We start from the raw sequence: 16,103 nt of genomic DNA on the forward strand, positions 1-16,103 counted from the left end.
CCTGACTTGAACAAATCGATTTAACTGGCGCTGTGTTACACTGAGTGATTCTGGGGCTCAGGTCTGGCGCTCACAGCTGCGCAGGCCCATAAAGACGCCTGTTACGCACAGAACATGTACGTACAGTGCATGTTCTGCATTACGCACACACGTGGTGTTGTTGACCATACGTACATTCATTCTGGTGCGCAGTATATTGGGTACAGGAGGGGTACTCACTGTTATAGACGACAAAGCTGTGCACGTTCGGAGGACACATGTATGGTCGCTTTGTATACACTGGAGCTAAGACTGTATATAAGTGACAAAATGTACTGCTGTGTTCTCCTATATGTGACGGTGTCAGACCGTCATTTCAGTGCACACAATACTCAACGCCAGAGTTTACCAGAGGCTTGCGGGGCCGCGCCTTGTGCACACGCCATGCGGCGTGAGCTCGAATAGGTCAGGATGACAACAGTATACCTCGGGTACAGTATACTTTGTAGCACAGTACTGGGCGCTGCACGCCGTACGTACTCACCACCACAGTTTACCAGAGGCTCTGGGCAGGGCATTGAAGAACATGAGTTTTCACTAGGTTCTATTAATTTCCTTACATTCCTCCATTCCTTGCCATCTCGTGACAAAACCCTGCCTACAGCCTCCATTTCTGCTGACGCTCAAAACTATTACATACCCAAGTCCCCGTGTTCTTTGCAGTTAGCCAATTCATTAACAGAACTCCATGAGACACCTACGCCCTGTGTAAACAAGCTTGTTTTTCATCTTCTGCTCCTGCTTGGTAAACATCCTTGACACCTTGATCAGGTTATCTGGACAATGGTCTGACTGACCGAGCCTTGATCAAGCTGATTGAACAATGGTCTGAATGCCGAGCCTTGATCAGGTCATCAACTACAAACACCGCCTTGATCAGGTCATCAACTACAAACATCGCTTTGATCAGGTTATCAACTGCAAACACCGCCCTGATTGAACAATGGACTGAATGCCAAAAGAGTGGAGTAAAAATGTATATAATGCTTGTTCGCTGTGGAGTAAAGCAGCATCCTCCTGGGTTTGGTCTCTGACTAGCTTGGGACTCTGTTCCATAGCACGGGCTATTGTAATAAAGGTGGTTCTCTCTGCAGACGAAGGTTTCCGGGTCCACTTTATTATATAAGGAGGGTAAGAGTAGACTCGGGTGATTCCCGCACCGCCAAGCCCCCACTCCTCCTTGAGGTGGGCTTTTCTTGGTTCTACAAATGGCGCCTGAACAGGGACACCACGGAGACGTAGGTCTGGCCCGGTGGTCGTGAGGGGGCCCGTGGTGGAAGTCCGACAGAGGTACCCTACCCGAGGGACCATTTTGAGTCCGGTAGACCAGAAGTCTTTCACACGGTCTTCCCCATCCGGTCTGGGCCACCTGACTGCGTCCCGCTGGTGTCCCCTTTAGTGCGGTCTCTGTCTGGATCTGGACTCGTGCCTACGTCTGCAGAAGAGAACAACATTTTCAGGTAAGGGTGGACTGATCATCCACCACTTGTGCTCTGTTTTCTGTCTGTATTGACTTTTGTAAAAGCCAAGCCAGTGAGGTGAGTGTTTTTCTCCTACGGTTGTCTGCCTGAAGTAAAAATATGCCAGTCAGTAGTAAGTTCCGAAAGTTATGTTGTTGCGTATGTACAGAGGACTCCCTTCTGGAGGCAGCCTGCCCGCTTCCTCCAGAAGGAACTCCAAGTTATGAGATGTATGTTAAATATGGGCCATCTGGTATCATGTTTTCTTCCTTATGGGTAAAATATACGAAACAAAGCAATGTTGAATTACAGTGGCCACAGTTTGGCTCCTTTGATCTCCAGGCCCTTTCGAGCCTGGAGGAGCAGCTGCTCCGCAAACCGTCTCGTCAAGCCATGTTTGACACCACCGCGGTGTGGAGGAAAGAAATAGATCGAAGAATGAGAAAAAAGCAAGCGTTGAATAAAAAGAAAGAGAGGATGTCTGTGGCCGATCATGCGAAAGCGCATTTAGAAAATAAGGTTCAGGAAGGGGTTGAAATGGCAGATAGGCATCATAGGGCTAAGGCGACAAAATGTTACCCCGCTCGTTCTCCCAGGGACCTTGAGGTTGAAGGAGAAGAGGACTCGTTGTTGAATGCTATGCTTGAAGGTCCACCTCCTGCCTATGCTCCAGCTCCTATGTATCCCGCTCTTCCTCAAAATGTTCCTAACGCCCCACCCCCACCAGTGGTGGTTCAGGCTGCCCCACCCATTGTACCACTGCCTGATCCTTTGACTCCAGTCATCCTGCCAGCACCCCTCCCTCCAACAGTTCATACCGCCCCACCTATTGACCCAACGCCGACCATACATTCCCGTCTGATTGATAATCAGTCTATTGGTACCCCTGTTGGTGACCCTTATGCCACGCTGGACCGAACGAGATGGTCCTCTTTTATGCCCAACACCCTATTTGGATTCTTCGGTACCCCTAGAAAGGAGTCTCTGAGGTCTGCTGAACTCGCTGGGGTAGTGAAAGGGACACTATACGAAAACAATGTGCATTTTGGGTAAATAATGGTAATATTTATGACGTTAAAGATATCTGGTCGACGTTTAGACAATGGACGGCCATACAACAAACAGACATTGCCGAGTATATGTGCACACTTCTAATGAAAAGATACGAAGCATTGTTCATAGATACTCCCCGGGGATTGATTGATTTAAAACTAACTATTGCCAAGGGTCATGTTCAGGGAGAGGATATGCATGAAGCCCTTGTTACCATGATTGCGTTCAGAGACACAACGGCTTTTCCGCCACCTCCGAATGACAAAGCTATGCCTCCGAGAGAGAGACAGCTCCCGTCTTTATTCCTGCAGTGCTCGCCAATAACCAGGGTGTTGGAGCAGCCCCAGCCCACTGGCGTAGGATGTGGGTGCATGTACCATGGAAAAGAGCGGATGTTCTTCAATTGAAATCCCTATTACCAGACCCCCGTAAGAATCCGGTTCTTTACTATCAGGAATTAGGTCAGATTATTTCCTCTGGTGTCCTTACCTTAGAGGATATTGACTTATTGTTCGGGTCTGTAGTACGACCCAACATATAGGACAAAATACGCCATGCTAACCATAATTCCGCTTTGCATGGTGACTGGACCGACTTTGAGAGGATGGAGAATGGCAGAGAGGGAGGGAGGGACTAAGCCTGATCCGGCTAATCTGGCTCTCCCAGACCATCTGTTGCAACTCATGAAGACCCTTTTGCCCGAAATAGCTGTTAATTGGGATAATATCAATGCATGTAAACAACGTAAGGATGAGTCTGTTGCTGATTTTTTCACCCGCTTCAAAACTGAGTACAAAAGTCACAGTGGATTGGACCCTGAAGCCCCTGGCTCGGATTCAGTGTTTATTGATACATTTGTATCTAATTTATTACCGGATCTCTCGGCCCGCCTTAAGAAGGTTGAGAGTACGTGGTCAGCTCAGACTATGGCAGGCATCCTGCCATGGCCCAATATCATGAGAATAGAGAGAATGAAGATAAAGACAAAGATGTTAGGAAGAACAAGGACCTTAAAACGAAAGTTTTGTTACAACAACTTTATCCACCCCGGGAACAGAATGCTAGAGGCCAAGGTCCGCCTTCGGACCAGTTCCAGAGGCTGCCCCAGTGCCCCCTTCAGTCTCCTTTACAGAAGTCCATCAGTTCGGCAGGTCCCGTTGATAAAGACCCGTGTGCCTACTGTAAGGCTTATGGCCACTGGGTTAGTGAATGCCCGGTATTAGCCCAGAGTATTCAGTCAGGAAAAACTAGGCCCCGAACCCAAAGGGAAGGAAATATGGGACCTTCTAGGCAGAGGCGTGCACCAGATCATAATGTTCGACCCCGTATGGGTCCGCCCCAGGGTACAGTTAACAGATTTGACAATGGGTATGAGGCCACTAGGACCTACTTTAAAGATGATTATGATGAGACTGATGAGACAGCTTTCTACCAGCCATAGGAAAGCCAGGAAAGGGGTAATGTAAGAGTGCCGATTCCTGTGGCTCAGCCAGGTCCTTATGTCCGGATGTCAGTTGCAGGGGATAAAAAGAAGTTTCTCCTAGACACCGGGGCTACTAGATCCTCTGTTGCGCACACCTTGATACCGGAGGCACCCCTTTCTGGCTCTCTCAATGTCCCCGTGGGTTTTTCTGGGGTCCCGGTCACCAGCCCCGTCTCTAAGCCTCTCCCACTGGATCTCGGTCCAGCTCATATGCATGCTCCTTTCATTCTCACGACTGGATGTAGTGAAAATTTGCTGGGTATGGATTTGTTAAAGGCTTTACATGCTACCATTTCTTGTAGTCCTGATGGCGTGTCCCTTACTATATCACCAGATTCCTCCGCCACTATGTTCCTCTCTGGACCCCTCCCTCCCGTTCTGCAGGCCTTACCCTCATCACTTTGGGCCACTTCTGACACTGATGTAGGACCTCGACATTTCTCTGCATACTGTCCGTATCCAGCAAGGTGCCCAACTGCCCCGGCTTCGCCAGTATCGCCTTCCCCAGGAAGGTGAGGCTGCCCTATTATCTACAATATCAGATCTCGTGAAGACGGGAGTAGTTGAGAAGACACGTGGAAATGAGTGTAACAGCCCAATTATTCCAGTTGTTAAAAAATGTATTGATCCCTCTCCCGCGACCCCCAAAATCTATCGGTTTGTCATCGATCTGCGGGCTCCCAACAAAATTACGGTCTCACAGTATCCCAATGTCCCTGATATCACAGCCCTCTTGACCATGGTCCCAGCGACCGCCACTCATTTTTCTGTTATTGATCTAAAGAATGCGTTTTTCAGCATTTCCATACATCCGGACAGTAGATATCTTTTTAGTTTCTCCCTTGGAGCGCGGAGTTTCCGGTTCTGCCGCGCCCCCCAAGGTTTTACTGAAAGCCCCAGCATCTATAGTCAGGCTCTCAAGAATCAGTTGGACTCCCTGACGCTCCCAGCAGGAGCCACTCTGTTGCAATATGTAGATGATCTCTTAATTGCAGCCACTTCTGCTCCACTTTGTGAACAAGCAACAGTACGTCTACTTCACCACCTTGCCTCCCACAATCATAAGGTTTCCTTGAACAAATTGGAATTTTGTCGAGAGAAAGTGACCTACCTCGGCCACCTCCTCTCAAAGGAGGGAAGACAACTCACCGCTGACCGAGTGTCCCTTATTACCTCCATGCCTCCCCCTTTGACACAGAAATAAGTATGTGCCTTTATAGGCCTCACTTCCTATTGCAGACAATGGATCCCTAACTTCTTGGCCATTGTAAAACCTCTTTTAGCTCTCACTACTAAAGATATGCCAGAGAGAGGTTTTCCATGGACAACTGAGCATGTGGCTGCCTTTCAGACACTCAAAGATGCCTTATGTACAGCTCCAGTGTTAGGCACCCCAGACTATGGCAAACAATGTTTTCTTTTTGTCCATGAGACACATGGCTGTACTTGCGCGGTCTTAACTCAGATTTTTGGAGACAAACATCGCCCTTGTGCTTATTTCTCGGCTACACTTGACCCAGTAGCCCGAGCCCTCCCTGGATGTTTACACGCAACTGCTGCTGCTGCACTTATGGTCCGCCAGAGCGCAGGTATTGTTATGTCTTCACCCTTGACCTTAATGGTCCCACATGCAGTAGATACCTTGCTCAACAACACCAAGAAACAACACCTCACCAGTGCACGACTTACAGGTTATGAGCTCACTCTTTTTGCCAGTCACATTGACATTAGGAGATGTAATATTCTAAACCCAGCTACACTACTCCCTACTGACACAGGGAAAAATTCTGACCCTCATGACTGCATATTATGGACTAAAGAAGAAACAAAGGGTCGTGTGGACCTACAAGACACCCCCTAACAGACGCTGAGGGAACACTATACATAGATGGTTCGTGTCTTAAAAGATGGCATGGAACTACATCTGCTGCATATGCCCTCACCACTCTTGTTACGGTAGTTGAGGCAGCACAATTTCCACAGGCATCGGCCCAAGTGGCTGAATTAATGGCCTTGACACGAGCTTGTGAAATCAGTAAAAACAGGACTGTTAATATCTATACGGACAGTCAATACGCCTTTGGGGTGGCTCACAATTTTGGCAGACTCTGGAAAGAAAGACATTTTCTCACCTCACATGGGACTAGAATACAACATGGTCCCCTGAAACACAGACTTCTAGACGCCTTGACATTACCTAGGAAAGGTGCAGTGATTAAATGTAAAGCCCACCAGAAAGTGACTGATGATGTAGGGGAAGGCAATGCCCTTGCAGACCAAACAGCAAGACAGACTGCTCTAAGTAAATCAGATGGAATGTTTGTGACAGGACCAGTCAGATGGGTGGTGGAAGGAGGAATGTTGGAAAATACTAGTCAGAGTGTGATCAAGATTCAATCTCATGCCACTGCAAAAGAACTGCACACATGGGAGGAACATCTGGCAGAGAAAGAGATAGAGGGATGTTGGGTGCGTATATCCGAAGGGAGGAAATGGATGTTATCAGACAGTCATGTCCCCCCGGTTGTCACTATGGCCCATGGCCCTGCCCATATCCGTGTGAAGGGAATATGCAAGTTACTAGAGCCAACGTGGTATAATGAAAAAATACCCCTATATGCAGACCGAGTGAATAAGTCGTGTATGATCTGCCTTATGCACAATCCAGGAAAAGGTACAGTTACCCCCGCTGGTGGCTTCTCCCCTCCTACGTTTCATTTTGAGGCCATCCAGATGGATTATATCCAAATGGACAGGTGAGCGAATTTGAAATATATCCTTGTAGTGGTCTGTGCCTTCAGCAGATGGGTGGAGGCCTACCACACCAAGGATTGCACAACTATTACAACGGCTTAAGTTTTGTTGAAAGAATACTTTCCCCGATTTGGGTTACCCCGTTTGATTTGGAGTGACAATGGCCAACATTTTACAGCCAATGTGGTCCAGTTTGTGTGTTCCGGGCTTGGTGTCAGACAAAAGTTTCATGCTGCTAATCACCCCCAGTCAGCCGGGTTGGTGGAGAAATACAATGGGGTACTTAAATTAAAATGGGCCAAAATAGTGGTGGAAACAGGTGTTACCTGGGTAGATGCCCTACCCCTTGCTCTCTTGTCAGTAAGGACGACTACCCACTCAAGGATAGGATTATCTCCCTACGAATTGGTATTCGGTAGACCAGCTAATGTATGGGGCGTACCAAGGCCAAAGAAATTGTCTGATGTTGAGTTCCCAGTATTGACTGATTACCTATACCAGTTAACTGATTCCTTTCGTCCTCTTTATCATCAGGTACACGCTGCTATCCCAGACAAGAGCGAAGGCCCGGGTCACACCATCCAGCCGACTAGGTGGTAAATCGAAATTTCCAGCGTACCAAGTGTCTGGAACCCTGCTGGTCGCACCCCCGACAGGTTCTTCTTGCCACCCGCACTGCTGTAAAAGTCGAAGGGAGAAAGAACTGGACACATGCTACCCATTGTAAAAGGGTGCCTCTCCCCCTCCCGTACGACCAATGGGTGAAAGAAGGACTGCCGGATTGCGACACAGAAGTAGTACCGACCTTTGTCCCTTTCAGTGATGCTCAGCTTCATTACACCACTACGGAAGCCGAAACTGATCGAATCTTAGGAGGTCCAGTCATCCCTCCTCAGAGGAAGGAACAAGAAGCTCTCTTTCCAGACCACTCCATACCTTCCTCCACTCGCTACAACTTGAGACCAAGAAAAGGGGCTGGCCCTTGACTCTGTCTGGTGTCTAATAGGCTGTAGGGCTGTGATATCCCGGCTGAGACCGGTGCTGGTATGCTGGACCAATGGGAAGTCCGTAGGACTCTTGGTATCCACAACCAGTGAAGCTACCACCAATACAGACAGCCGCTAGTGACAACAGGCTGAGCACAATGGCAGCAGTCCCAGGATCTGAAGCACACAAGAAATATGTCAAACTTCTGAACAATAAATGTTTCCTTTCCACAATAGTTATACTTTTTGCTCTCCTCATCCTGCTGGTTGTGGATTGGCTTGTGTTACTGACCTCTCCCCCAGCTCCTCTGGTTACAACACCGACACCTGCGGAACATCTCCACGCCACCTTGTCACCCCATGAACTACCACGACGCCTGGAATTTATGAACAATACTTTTGTACAATTATTGCACCAGCATCAGCTTGTGATTAATACTTCGAACTGTTGGGTATGTGGGCTAATGCCACACTCTATGACACACACTGTCCCCTATTTCGTCTATCCGTTTTCTGTTTTTGGGTCCTGTCTGGCTTGGAGGATGCTCGTCACCGATGCATATATTATCAATGAAACAACGAGCTCCATCATTGGCGATTTTTATGACACTTTCACCCGAAACAGAACAGGTTATGTCAGAAATCCTTTCTGCCCTACTACGACATCTGACATCTTGAACATTTCTCGTGCTGAATGCAATTCGATGGTTGTGTTCAACACCTCGAGTAGAATCATCTTTTCTCGCTTCCGGTCCAGACGCAAAGTTCCCACCAAATTGCAGTCTTTCAATGTGATCAGCACGCATGGCCAGGTGTGCCTGAAAGGATTGGGGACCCGGGAGGTAGGAGTCAGTGACTGCGCAATAGTCAGTACACTGAATATTACCTCACCACCACTCCTAATCGCTTCTCCAAATACATATTTTGTTTGTGGACAGTCTGCTTATACCTGGCTTCCCGGAAATTGGTCAGGTGTGTGTTATTTGGCCTTTCTACTCCCCCTACCTTTACTGCTGTTGGGACGCATCACTTGACCGATCCCCACCTCCACCATCGTATGCCTAGGGGAGTAATTGAAGCCGATGACACTGCAGGACAGGAGGCGGGAGACTTCTTCAAAGGTTTCCTGCCGTTCTTGGGTCCTATGGTCAACAGCCGCAACATACGACACCTTACCCGAGTGGTGGAGGCAACCATTAATGAAACAGCAGGAGCATTGGGCAACATCACCGCGGAGCTTCAGGCGGACCGCCTGATGACACTACAACATCGAATGGTACTTGACATCATCCTTGCTGACCGTGGTGGTGTATGTAAACTGATCGGCTCCAGCTGCTGCATTTACATACCTGATAACGCTCCATCAGTCTATCAAGCTATCCAACGTCGGCATAAACTTTCCTCTGAGATTCATCAACAACAAGACGACTGGTCCCACAAGGGCTGGATTTGGGGCCTCCTTACCAGATGGGGATGGGGGATCCTCATTTTTCTTGCCTTGGGAATAGCCGTCATCATCTCATGCTGCCTGTGTATCCAGTGCTTGCCTATGCTTTGTGCCATGTGTACACAGGTCCTTAAAAGTTCCCCGGTCAGTACACGTGACACCAACGTAAGGATAATGCTTCAACAAGAGATTGGCGAACTAATGCAGCTAGACATTTCCTAAGAAACATGTTTTGCCACTCAATGGCAAAAGGAGGGTCTGAAGAAAATGAGTTTTCACTAGGTTCTATTAATTTCCTTACATTCCTCCATTCCTTGCCATCTCGTGACAAAACCCTGCCTACAGCCTCCATTTCTGCTGACGCTCAAAACAATTGCATACCCAACTCCCCCTGTTCTTTGCAGTTAGCCAATTCATTAACAGAAAGCCATGAGACACCTACGCCCTGTGTAAACAAGCTTGTTTTTCATATTCTGCTTCCTGCTTGGTAAACATCCTTGACACCTTGATCAGGTTATCTGGACAATGGTCTGACTGACCGAGCCTTGATCAAGCTGATTGAACAATGATCTGAATGCCGAGCCTTGATCAAGCTGATTGAACAATGGTCTGAATGCCGAGCCTTGATCAAGCTGATTGAACAATGGTCTGAATGCCGAGCCTTGATCAGGTCATCAACTACAAACACCGCCTTGATCAAGTCATCAATTACAAACATCGCCTTGATCAGGTCATCAATTACAAACATCGCCTTGATCAGGTCATCAATTACAAACATCGCCTTGATCAGGTTATCAACTGCAAACACCGCCCTGATTGAACAATGGACTGAATGCCAAAAGAGTGGAGTAAAAAAGGCTTGTTCGCTGTGGAGTAAAGCAGCAGCCTTCTGGGTTTTGTCTCTGACTAGCTTGGGACTCTGTTCCATAGCCCGGGCTATTGTAATAAAGGTGGTTCTCTCTGCAGACGAAGGTTTCCGGGTCCACTTTATTATATAAGGAGGGTAAGCGTAGACTCGGGTGATTCCCGCACCGCCAATTCCCAGACTCCTCCTTGAGGTGGAGTTTTCTTGGTTCTACAGCGTTGTGCACAGGCGGTGCGAGGTGAGCTAAAGTGCGCATAAGATGTATACTGTATCCCTCGGGGCACATTATGGACGGAACCCAGCAGTGCACGCGTACTCACCGCCAGAGACTTGCTGCGCTGTGTTGTGTTGTGCACACGCGATGCCAGGTGAGCTAGAATGCGCACAAGATGTTGATGGTACTCAGCGGTGCACAGAATACTCACTGCTAGTACTCACTGCCAGAGTTTGTGCCTAAGGCTAGGGATGGTCACGGGTCCTCAAGGGAGGGAGGCGCACTGGATGTATTCAGTGCACACCGCAGCACTGCACGATTCCGTGCACACCGGTACCCAGTGCCAGACACTTCCCAGGTCGTGCTGACCTGTGTTACGTGTGGCCTTTGGTGCTGAATGGGACAAAGTGTCCTTCTAAGTGCAGGCCAGGGTATATTTTGTGGCACCTCAGGCGCAATTTGTTGCCCACCAGCGCTGCGCGCCGAGGACTTTGAGCTTAGCGCTGCGCAGGCGTGGCAGGAGTGCAGGTTACACATGTGCAGGCCAGAAATATCGTCCTGCACAAATATCGACTACATACATTCCCACGGTGCGCATACACAGGGGGCTGCCCATATACACCCAGGGAGTCGGATTGCGGCCTCCTAATTGGTAATACGCACAAGTCGACATTTAAAATCAATATTATTGGAGAGCGCTACGCTTGGCCCGTACCCTGAGTATTGTATGGAGTGCGTCAAAGTACTCATTGCCAGAGACTGCCCAGGGCCTTGCTGAGGTCACCACCGACAACATGTGGTATTAGTAGCTGGGGAAAGGGCGGCAGTGGAGGTAAATATTGGGGTACAGTAGTGCGTTCTTTTGGCCGAGACCGGCGCTGTGCATACGCAGTGCTAGATGCACATGGTGTGGCACATTGAAGGTAAACAGTACTCGTTATGAACATGTACGTGGAGGTAGGTGCTCACGGGCTACCTATACAAGGAAAGTAAACACTGGGGGTCAGTACACCAAAGTACGCACCGCCAGAGCGTGCAAGGGGTTTTCTGAGCTCGGCGCTGTGCACACGTGGTGCAGATGCTCACAGTGTGCTTCATATACGGTACGCACAGTAAACACTGAAGTGAGGTAGTAAGACAGAGTTTGCTCGGTGCTGTGCACGCGTGTGGGGTGCTGGGGGCTCACACTGCTCAGAGGGAAGGAAAGTGATGTTCAACAAGCATACAAAAAAAGTACAAAAAAAAGTGCGGCACGCCCGCTGGGCGTGGATCAAAGGAGACAGGGTGGCAACAAGCAGCGAGTGGCATGCCTACAGGGCAATCATTGCACTGGCTTTGGCATAATTCGTGACGCACGATGACGCGCACGAATGAAAACGTAAGACGGAACTGGGACGAGGCTTTTGGAATCGTATCGAGACAGTCACCAAGCAATCCTCAAGTCTACCACTGTGCAAAAAGACAAATTAGAGCAAGTCAGGACTATCCAAATTTTAATTTCATCCCGGTGGTCCTAAAAAGCAAGTCCAACCATCTGCAAAATAGAAAGCCCCCCAAAAGATGTCCAGAAATTAGCCACTTTGCATGTACATGAGGGCAAACGTTGAGAGACAACTTACTCTGCGGAGAGAGCCATATTAACAACTCCACCCACTGCCTCCACTCGGACTGAATACCATCAAGAGTAAAAGTAGATATTTTCAATCCAGTTGCATGGACTGTAACTGTAACCAGGCTTTGTCAACTACTGTGCATGTATTTTCCTAACATGTAGTCATGTTGATTTTTGGAGCAGTGTGCATGCCATACTCTTTGGATATACAAAATTATGAATAAATCTATTCCTTGCTTAAACTTTTCTCATAATCTGTTCAATCATATTTTACGGTTTTTGAAGCATACCCATTAGGGTCTAATTCCGTGTCAAATTTTGTGACATTTTATGTGGACAATTTAGAAATGTTCCACTTTGTATGTTATATGAAGGAGTCCATGTACATGAAAACATCCTAAACCATCTTAAAAATTGTTTTACACAAATAGATCCTTGACTGATTTACACCAAACTTAAACTGCAGAAACACATGTGAACTGTAGAAGGCTATTCAAAAATGAGTTGAGTTTGGTAAGACATATGTAAAGGTTATAGGTAAAACATAACTGTGGAAAGTGCACAAAATCCAGCATAAAGTATGCATACCGATCAGATACAAGCTAGCAGCTGGGACCGGCATGCAGCAGGCACCCGAAGAAAAGACCTTGCCAATAAAGGGTAAGAGGCAAGAAGGGAGGGGTGGGGGTCATGCCACAACACAAGAAAAGAACAGGCAGCAAAAGGAACACTGCAAGCATCGCCTACCTGCTGATCCAAATACTCTAAGTTTCTTTGTAACTGAAGGTCTAAAAGTTCGTCCTAGCATGGGGGTGTGAGGGAGGCATCGACAGACAAGCAGGAGAATAAAAAACAAAACAAAAAACAAAAGTATTAAAGAAGTAAAGCTGTTATAAAGGTAGTTGGCATGCAGGCATGGTCCGCATATTCATGATAGTCAAGTGAAGTGATGTAGCTGTGAGCGTCACTATCACCAACTTTACCATTCACTACACTGCTTCCTCCTGGAAGAATCAGCGACTATGTTCCTAAATGCAAGCACTCCGGCTCCAATACATTCCCTGTAGTCTCCACTAGTTATTTGTCAATGTGTATTTTTATATACCAAAGCAAACACAAGGAGATGATGGACGGAGCTCTGAAACTTTTCAGACACTCACCCCCAGTCACAGATCTGTGTTGAATCCATCATCATTCTTTAGCTCACTTTGCCACTTCAGTTCAGACCCAGCAATATGCAAATCAGCCCTGACCCTGTGCCTCATGGAAACAGTCCAGCCCAAACTGCCAAGCCAGGTCTTTCCTGAACCGGAAACAAGCATCCTAGGACCAGTTTCTGGGTAACACCCTTCATCAGCCAGGCTAGCTTGAATCCAGTGGGAAAGTGAGCAAGGGACTGATGGAGCAGGTAAAACACAATTTTGTATACCCCTCTATTTTGCAAAAAATTAATTACGTAATCATTCTAAATATTAACTCGTACTAATTAAGTTTGAAGTGAGACATTATTAACCAACCCTTACACCTTAATAAACACAAGATACACGTGGGACTAAAATGCCAATTGCATGGCAGAACAACTGAATTAATTAACTGTGGTACGCAAACTAACTTTAGATCGGGGTGAAATAGAGAATTGCATGATTTATGTTGCTTTGTGCTTTCAGTACTGCAGAATGGTGAGTATTATTGCTTTAAATGTTGCTACAAGCTAGGAAGATACTAATATACATTGGAATTAGAATGGGATTAAACATTAGAATCTTAATTTCTATATTTTAATTACTGTTATGTCTGTCTGTTTTTGCTTAAGTTGGCAATCAGGCCTACTAGGCCGCATTACTTAAAATGGAGGTCCTGTGCAGCCGCCGTCATGTGAGTGCGATGACTTATGCGCAGAATCGGAAGGCTTTGGAGATCTCCAAGTGACCTCAGCTCCTGCGACATCATCTTCCTTGTCAAGGATAAGAGCATGGAGGGTTGCCAAGTGATGGACGGTGTGAACCACCAAGGGGACAATGGAAGATCTGTACAAGGATGCTTGCTAGTTATTACTTTCGAAACTTTCGCCTGTGAACTGAATCGATAAAATACATTTTGTGCCTTGCTATGCCAAGTCTCATGGAAAACCAGTTGGTCCTGGGAAACTTTTGAGAAATTACAAGTTGACCCGGACTGGCCAATCACAACAGTTTCCACCCCTTAAACTGTTGAATGTTGAGCTGAAGTAAGAGGGAAAAAGGGTATAAAGGACCCTCATCATCCTAAGCGGGGGTTCACTGGGCTGATCGTCTATGGCGTTGGGTCTACGTTGAGCTGATGAAGATTTCAATGGTTTACCTTGGGTTTCTTTGATTTTCAGGAAGTTATTTCATCTGATGGTTTGATTATTGCTGTGGGTTGGACATTTTATCTCGGAGATTGTATCAGAGACTTTGAAAAATCCTCTGTGTGATCGGAGGGTCGCCAACATTTGATATTTGGTAACTATAAAACCCATTTCTAAATCTATGTTTATTTACCAAAGATTCTATTTTCTCCCTGGAATAAACCGAATTATGTTATAATCTGTAGTGCATAAATGCCAATGCAGAGAAAATTATTAGATAAACAAATTTGGATTAATCAGAAATGAGTTTGTGATTCTTTAATTGAGTACCGAAATTAATCGAATGTTTCCTAGGCTTTAATTGTGTTTTAGCTGGTTCAAAATCGCCATCAACCAGTCCAACTAATTAGTCCGTTGACCAAATGGTGGATTGCCTTGATGTTAAGGTCAGGATTCTATTGGCGCAGATGTATATAATGGATATTATGTAAAGATATTTAATCCTGATAGGTAATAAGGTACCCACATGTCCAGCGCTTTTTCTCATGTGAACAGATTCGAGTGAGACATGTTGGTGTTATGGGCCCCACCAATAATGAGTTTATGGATGAGTGGTTGTGATGACGAGTCTGTGATGTAGGGGGAATATATAAATTTGCCCTTTTCTACTGGAGCAGTTTTCTTGGTAGCAGATTGATGGTTTCATTGCATTGGTTTGATGATTATTGATTTATGTTTAACAATTTATATTGAGTTTGTGTTGCGTTTTATGTTGTCAAATGTTTTAAAGACTTCCGGGAAGTAGGAAGTTGGTTGCCCTGTATGTAGGCAGAGGGAAACGTGTGGCAAGTGAAGTCGCACAGTGCATTGTCTGGTTTCAAAGTGGTAACATCGTCGTGTGTTATCGGTAGGGACATTTTCCGTATGAATGAATGTGAGTGAAATAGCAATAGGTTCTCTTGTGAAAATCTGGCCTTAATTCTCAGGAGCATTGTAGTCTCCACATGTGTTTTATCCCCAGAGAAACGTGTTAGCCTTTTTGCTTGTTAGAAGGGTAAGGTAGAGGGAAGTGCTACTTTATCGGTGAAACTGAATAATTCTGTGGTAGGGTAGAGGTAAGCGCTGTCTACTGGAAAGACAGAATTCTTGTATAAGTGGACAAAACTATCTCGTTGGTTCAGCGAAACAGGCAATGGAGATGTTTTCTGTTGTTATTAGCAGATTTTGATTAAAGAAAACGTAAGAAAAAGTTTGCCGATAAAATTTTGTAAAGGAGGGGTCAGCAAGAGTAGCGAGAGAGGCGGACGTCAGAAAGACGGCGCTGGGATTGGTCAGCTGTAGAGAGACGAAGTTTTCACTGATTGGTGTGTTAGTGTAAGTCGTGCTGGGAGTGGAGAATCACCGGTGTGACGTAGACGCCCAGGATTGGTGCGTTAGTGTGAGTCACACTGGGATTGGACTGAATACTGAGAAGCCGTGAAGGAAGTGATTTACAAAGCTTAGCTGATTAAGAATTTTGAAAAATAAAAATGATGCACTACAATCCACCTGAGAAAGAGAAAAAATCATGGTTTGGGAAAACTAAAGGCCTATTTAAGAAGGATAAGCCGATTGTGACTAGGGAAGGACAGATACTTCCTCCACCGAAATCGCCTGCATCTTTTATGGTAGCGAAATATGGTTGTCATACATGTATCTGGTTGGAGAATTGAGCAAGGTATACCAAAGAGGATGGAGTACTAGCGTTTCCAGAAAGTGGTTCGTTTAGTTTGGCTGTATTACGAAATCTAAGAGAAAGGATGATGAGGTTAGAACCGAAACCCAGACCTTCCCAATTCGAGGCTTTGACTGAATGGGAAGA

Source organism: Triturus cristatus, chromosome 1_1, assembly GCF_964204655.1.
Source record: "Triturus cristatus chromosome 1_1, aTriCri1.1, whole genome shotgun sequence".
NCBI lineage: Eukaryota > Metazoa > Chordata > Amphibia > Caudata > Salamandridae > Triturus > Triturus cristatus.